Below are 6,036 nucleotides of genomic sequence, written 5' to 3'. Positions count from 1 at the left end.
CTCAAGCAAGCTCGGCATCCACCCATTTAAAGTTTGAGAATAGGTTGAGGACGTTTCGTCCCCAAGGCCTCTAATCATTCGCTTTACCGGATGAAATTCATCCCACGAGTTCCAGCTATCCTGAGGGAAACTTCGGAGGGAACCAGCTACTAGATGGTTCGATTAGTCTTTCGCCCCTATACCCAGCTCCGACGATCGATTTGCACGTCAGAATCGCTACGGACCTCCACCAGAGTTTCCTCTGGCTTCATCCTGGCCAGGCATAGTTCACCATCTTTCGGGTCCCAACATGTCTGCTCATGGTACTTGCCGACTGCACGCATGACCCGCTGATCGACCCTGGAGCCTCACAGCAAAGTGACAGTCTCGCGGCGTCCTGGCAAGTCCCGGGCCTGCGCCCCCCTGCAACAGCAGGCTCTTTTTTACGGACACCATCGCACCCCGCCTCCCCCCGAGCCCCGCAGCAGCGGCCGGGGAAAATAGCTCACCCGGCTTACCGAGACGCGGGAGAGAGGCGAGGGCAACCGGTGAGGGATCGGCCCTGAGTCCGGCTGCCACACGAGGCGACAGCCGAACCCGTGTCACTTTCATTACGCCTCTGGGTTTAGTGCGCCCACTGACTCGCACACATGTTAGACTCCTTGGTCCGTGTTTCAAGACGGGTCGGGTGGATCACCGACCTTTTGCACGCCGCGAGAGCCGCCCCCCACGAATGGGAGGGGCTCGTCTCTACGACCGTCGCAGGGCAGCCAGGACACCGGCGGTTTCGCCCACCGGACAAGAGGAGAAGCCGAAGCCGCATCCCCAGCCGGTAGGGTACCAATCCGTCCGGGCCTTCGACGTCCCCAAAAGCAACGGGTCGCGGCGACCTACTGTGAGGCGAAATACGCCCGCCGACGCCGGCGTGGGTGGAGGCACGCCCAAGTATTCCTGGGTCGCTTTGTTACGTCCCCACCCAGCCGACAGCCGACGAGCTGAATCCCCCAGTTCGACCTTCGAGGTTCCACCCGTTTGGCTCTTAACGGTTTCACGTACTCTTGAACTCTCTCTTCAAAGTTCTTTTCAACTTTCCCTCACGGTACTTGTCCTCTATCGGTCTCGTGGTCATATTTAGCCTTAGATGGAGTTTACCACCTGCTTTGGGCTGCATTATTAAGCAACCCGACTCTACAGAGAGGCCCTTTCCGACCGCCCCATCTATGCCCTCGCGGGCGCCGCCACACGGGCCTGTCACCCTCCATGGGTAGTGGCCGCTTTCAAGCTTGACTTAGGCGGTATGGGACGGCGTGCCGGACCCTCCGAAACGCAACACCCCTCGTGCCGGTTAAGACACGAGGTTATGCGCTGGGCTCTTCCCCGTTCAGTCGCCCTTACTAAGGGAATCCCTGTTGGTTTCTTTTCCTCCGCTTATTAATATGCTTAAATTTGGCGGGTAGGTCTCTCCCGACACGAGGTCGACGGTGGGTTTTTTTTTTCGTGCGCTGGTGGTTTAAAATTTTATTTGATCATCGATCATCGCTCGAGGGGCGGTCTCGGCGCAAAAACACACACACAGAGTCACACACATTTTGATTTGATCAATCAAGGACGCCACCCGTCGGCGAGCACTCTGGCTACGCCTTTTGCTGAGGGGCAAAGCACAGCACGGGAGCAGCACCTCCTCCGTCATGACGACAGGCGGTCGCTCCCTCGCACCACACCAGCAACAAACACAGCGGCTGCTGCTGATGATGCCACGGCTGTTACTGTCCCCCAGCCAACGCACTGAAAATCCGAATTTGGCCGTCTGACGGCTTGCGCCAGACACGCCGTCACTTCGGTTTCAGCAAGCGTTGCTTATAGGCCCCACAACTGTGGCAGCGGCTACCACTAGGGTGCACACATGCCAACGAAATTATAACAATAATAATAATAACAACAGTAGTAGTATAGCACTACTTCTGTGCGCACACGCCTCTCTCTCATACATGCACCTGTGTACTGGTGTAATTTACTCGTTCATGAGCGTTATTGGCACCATTTCTTCTCTCTCTCGAATTCTGCTAGGCCAAAGTAAATGAAATCCGGTTGAGTCGGTCCGTAGAGAGTGTGTGTGATAGGCGGGAGGTTCCTCAAGCGTTCAATTTCCCTGGCACACTACTACCTCTGGACGGCGACGCATGGCATGTCGCTTCCGACCCGGTCCTCTAGCCATACCCTTGTGTTGTGCCATCCAGTCCACGGAGGGGTGGAAACTGGCGGCTTTGCTTGCTGCACGTCTGTGGGACAATCGGATCCGCAGCAGACGTCGAGTGTTTTCTCACTCAAAGGGCGGCAGGCCTCTGTTGCAGAAATAGGACGAAAAGCGTCTTTCTTTCACAGCATGATGAGGTGTGCTAGGGGCTCGTTTGTCAAATATTAGGGGGACTCCCGGTTTGCCTCCTGCCTTCTCATTCGGGGGGCAGTGGCGGGCGTCGTTCCCCAGAGCAGGCCAAAGCGCATCGTTGAGCCTGCCAAAGAGCAGAATATGGAGGCCGCAACAGCTACTCGCCCGATGGATGTTATTCCGACCCTCGCGCAGGAGTGGCGACAGTACACATATCAGGACTGCCGCCGCAATGTGCGTTCGACTTGTCGATGTATCTGGTATTCTTGCGATTCACATACCGACACGCAGTTAGCTGCGGTCTTCATCGACCCACGAGCCAAGTGATCCACCGTTAAGAGTTGTATATGTTTTTATTAAGGCCTGTCGGCCGTCTATCACTCCATCATAGGAGGACGTAATGTATGGGGGGTTTGATAGGGCTGGTAAGAGCCCGACTTTGGTTAGAAGACACATAAAATGCTTTTTTTCTCTCTCCCCTTTTTCCTCCTCTGCCGCACACGTACATTTACGTTTACAGTAGAGTGAAGGCGGGGAGGGAGGGGCCCACTGGGAAGCGTGTCAAGGAAAACCCAGCACTAGACGCCGCCAGAGTAGCAGGCGCCGGCCCTGTCAACGAGAGGAGCAGTAGCGTCTTCGCCTGCTGCTTTCTCTCTATGGTGTGGGTGCCGGAAGCCACTGAGCGACCGGGGACAAGGAAGAAAGATGTCGGTGACGGGTGTCGCGAGCCCCAACAGATGACTCTAAAGCAGTATACGGCGCTAGGACTGTGACCTGCGCCGGTCGGACTGACTGACATGTCATGTCAGTCCGACATCACAGACCTGTTATTGTCTCACAGTGGGTGTTGATCTCCCCGCCGTTTATCCGCTTTCTCCTTTCCCACGGCAATTGGGTGCGGCTCCCAAGGCTACCCTTGCCTTCTTCGCATTGAAGAATACTCGAACGACGACGACGAGCCGATGGTTGCAGCTCTCGCGTCACAAACTGTAATGATCCTTCCGCAGGTTCACCTACGGAAACCTTGTTACGACTTTTACTTCCTCTAAATGATCAAGTTTGGACATCTTTCCGTCAGCTCGAGGCGAGAACCCCTTGCGCCGAGACGCGAGGGGTAGAACATCCAAGAGCGCCAGTCCGAAGGCCTCACTAAATCATTCAATCGGTAGTAGCGACGGGCGGTGTGTACAAAGGGCAGGGACGTAATCAGCGCAAGCTGATGACTTGCACTTACTGGGAATTCCTCGTTCATGGGAAACAATTGCAAGCCCCAATCCCTATCATGAAGGGGATTGAACGGGTTACCCGCTCCTCTCGGAGGGGGAGAACACGTTGATCTCTTCAGTGTAGCGCGCGTGCGGCCCAGAACATCTAAGGGCATCACAGACCTGTTATTGCTCAATCTCGTGCGGCTAGAATTGCCGCTAATCCCTCTAAGAAGAAGTTGCGAACTGGACACCAATTGCTGGAGATCCGTCGACTAGTTAATAGGCCAGAGTCTCGTTCGTTATCGGAATTAACCAGACAAATCGCTCCACCAACTAAGAACGGCCATGCACCACCACCCACCGAATCGAGAAAGAGCTCTCAATCTGTCAATCCTTCCGGTGTCTGGGCCTGGTGAGGTTCCCCGTGTTGAGTCAAATTAAGCCGCAGGCTCCACTCCTGGTGGTGCCCTTCCGTCAATTCCTTTAAGTTTCAGCTTTGCAACCATACTTCCCCCGGAACCCAAAGACTTTGGTTTCCCGGAAGCTGCCCGCCGGGTCATGGGAATAACGCCGGCGGATCGCTAGTTGGCATCGTTTATGGTTAGAACTAGGGCGGTATCTGATCGCCTTCGAACCTCTAACTTTCGTTCTTGATTAATGAAAACATCCTTGGCAAATGCTTTCGCAGTAGTTCGTCTTGCGACGGTCCAAGAATTTCACCTCTAGCGTCGCAGTACGAATGCCCCCGCCTGTTCCTATTAGTCATTACCTCAGGTTCCGAAAACCAACAAAATAGAACCGAGGTCCTATTCCATTATTCCATGCATAGACATTCAGGCCATTAAAGTAGCCTGCTCTGAGCACTCTAATTTTTTCAAAGTAAACGTGCCGGCCACTCGGGACACTCGATGAAGAGCACCCCGTGCGAGCCGGCGGGGCTAGTTAGCTGTTCGGAGCGTGACAGTAAGCACCAGGCGGTGTACCGTCAGTCCGGAACTGAGATCCAACTACGAGCTTTTTAACCGCAACAACTTTAATATACGCTATTGGAGCTGGAATTACCGCGGCTGCTGGCACCAGACTTGCCCTCCAATAGATCCTCGTTAAAGGATTTAAAGTGTACTCATTCCGATTGCGAGGCCTCGGATGAGTCTCGCATCGTTATTTTTCGTCACTACCTCCCCGTGCCGGGAGTGGGTAATTTGCGTGCCTGCTGCCTTCCTTAGATGTGGTAGCCGTTTCTCAGGCTCCCTCTCCGGAATCGAACCCTGATTCCCCGTTACCCGTTATAGCCATTGTAGGCGCATAACCTACAATCGAAAGCTGATAAGGCAGACACTTGAAGGATGCGGCGCCGGTGCGGAGACCGTGCGCTCAGCAAAAAGTTATTCAGATTCACCACGGGTGGGTTAACGGACCGAGGCCCGACCAGTTTTGAACTAATAAAAGCGCTCTTCCCTTGCGGTCAGAGACGTGATGCATGTATTAGCTCTAGAATTACCACAGTTATCCAAGTAAGTGGGTTTACAGATCCAATGAAACATAGCTGATTTAATGAGCCATTCGCGGTTTCGCCTTAACTCGGCTTGTACTTACACATGCATGGCTTAATCTTTGAGACAAGCATATGACTACTGGCAGGATCAACCAGGTAGCTCAACAGTACTACTGATATATAGTACACAAGACACACACACACACCCCTCGCTCCCCTCGGTTTTGCGTTTTAATCCTGCTTTGCAAGTTAAATCTCACTATGGACTCTCTAGCAGCCCGACAGTATGGCGTTATGTCGATACGTTAGACGAACAGAGGCGGAGGAGAGCAGTTACTCCGCGTGGACGAACGATCATAACTACCCCGCCGAGATTACTCCTGCTCGTCATTGTCGTCATTCAACACGGCAAGCTGGAAAAACAGGAGGAGGAGCAGTAGTAAGTGAGTAGGTGGTGGTGGTCTTTTTCGTTTTGGTAGGGACGCGAGTCTTATTTTCCTCGGCGTCACCCCTTTTATATGAAAGGAACCGTCGGAAATGCATCCGAGGTGCCGTGTGGTTTGTCGCCTCCTCGTTGGTGGAGAGAGGCGACGCCACAGTGTTTTTGTTCAGCCTTCCCATGACATGGAAGAAGGTTGGTGCTCTGTTCCCATGCACACAGACCGATCGATAGCTGACTCGATGTGCAGTCGTAGGCTGGAGAAGTGATCGCACGGAGATCGGAAGGAATCGTCGTGACACAATACAGAGGCGCTGCTTTGAAGGCCTCTCGAGCCTCACGACGTGCGCGATTACGGGCGCTCTCGCCTAATGCTACGTATGTCTAGCAGAATGCAAGTTCGCCTCGCGCACCGGACCCGAGATGCCGCAGCGTGTGCAGTGACAGTTCTCAGTTTGCATCGAGCATCGGGATCATGCTCTTGCGGGAAGGAGGATGATGGGGGGTTGTGTGGAGAGAGAGCTGCTGC

At 54.0% G+C, this 6,036-nt stretch overlaps 3 non-coding genes across 3 annotated transcripts in view; all 3 read right to left on the bottom strand.

The window, feature by feature from the left end:
* Positions 1-1,457, bottom strand: part of LOC138361414 (large subunit ribosomal RNA) — a 4,388-nt gene extending 2,931 nt beyond the window's left edge. Inside the window, exon 1 of the ribosomal RNA XR_011226963.1 lies at positions 1-1,457. This exon is cut by the window's left edge and continues 2,931 nt beyond it. This is a non-coding gene — a ribosomal RNA (large subunit ribosomal RNA).
* Positions 1,458-2,546: 1,089 nt separating this feature from the next.
* Positions 2,547-2,708, bottom strand: LOC138361412 (5.8S ribosomal RNA). Its single transcript, XR_011226961.1, has one exon. It is a non-coding gene; the product is annotated as a 5.8S ribosomal RNA (ribosomal RNA).
* A 647-nt stretch (positions 2,709-3,355) lies between these two features.
* LOC138361413 (small subunit ribosomal RNA) lies at positions 3,356-5,227 on the bottom strand. Its single transcript, XR_011226962.1, has one exon. It is a non-coding gene; the product is annotated as a small subunit ribosomal RNA (ribosomal RNA).
* Between the last annotated feature and the right edge of the window lie 809 nt (positions 5,228-6,036).

This window comes from Procambarus clarkii, unplaced genomic scaffold (assembly GCF_040958095.1).
Source record: "Procambarus clarkii isolate CNS0578487 unplaced genomic scaffold, FALCON_Pclarkii_2.0 HiC_scaffold_369, whole genome shotgun sequence".
Taxonomy (NCBI): domain Eukaryota; kingdom Metazoa; phylum Arthropoda; class Malacostraca; order Decapoda; family Cambaridae; genus Procambarus; species Procambarus clarkii.
The sequence above is the reverse complement of the archived record's forward strand: the minus strand, read 5'-3'. Positions and strand labels throughout refer to the sequence as shown.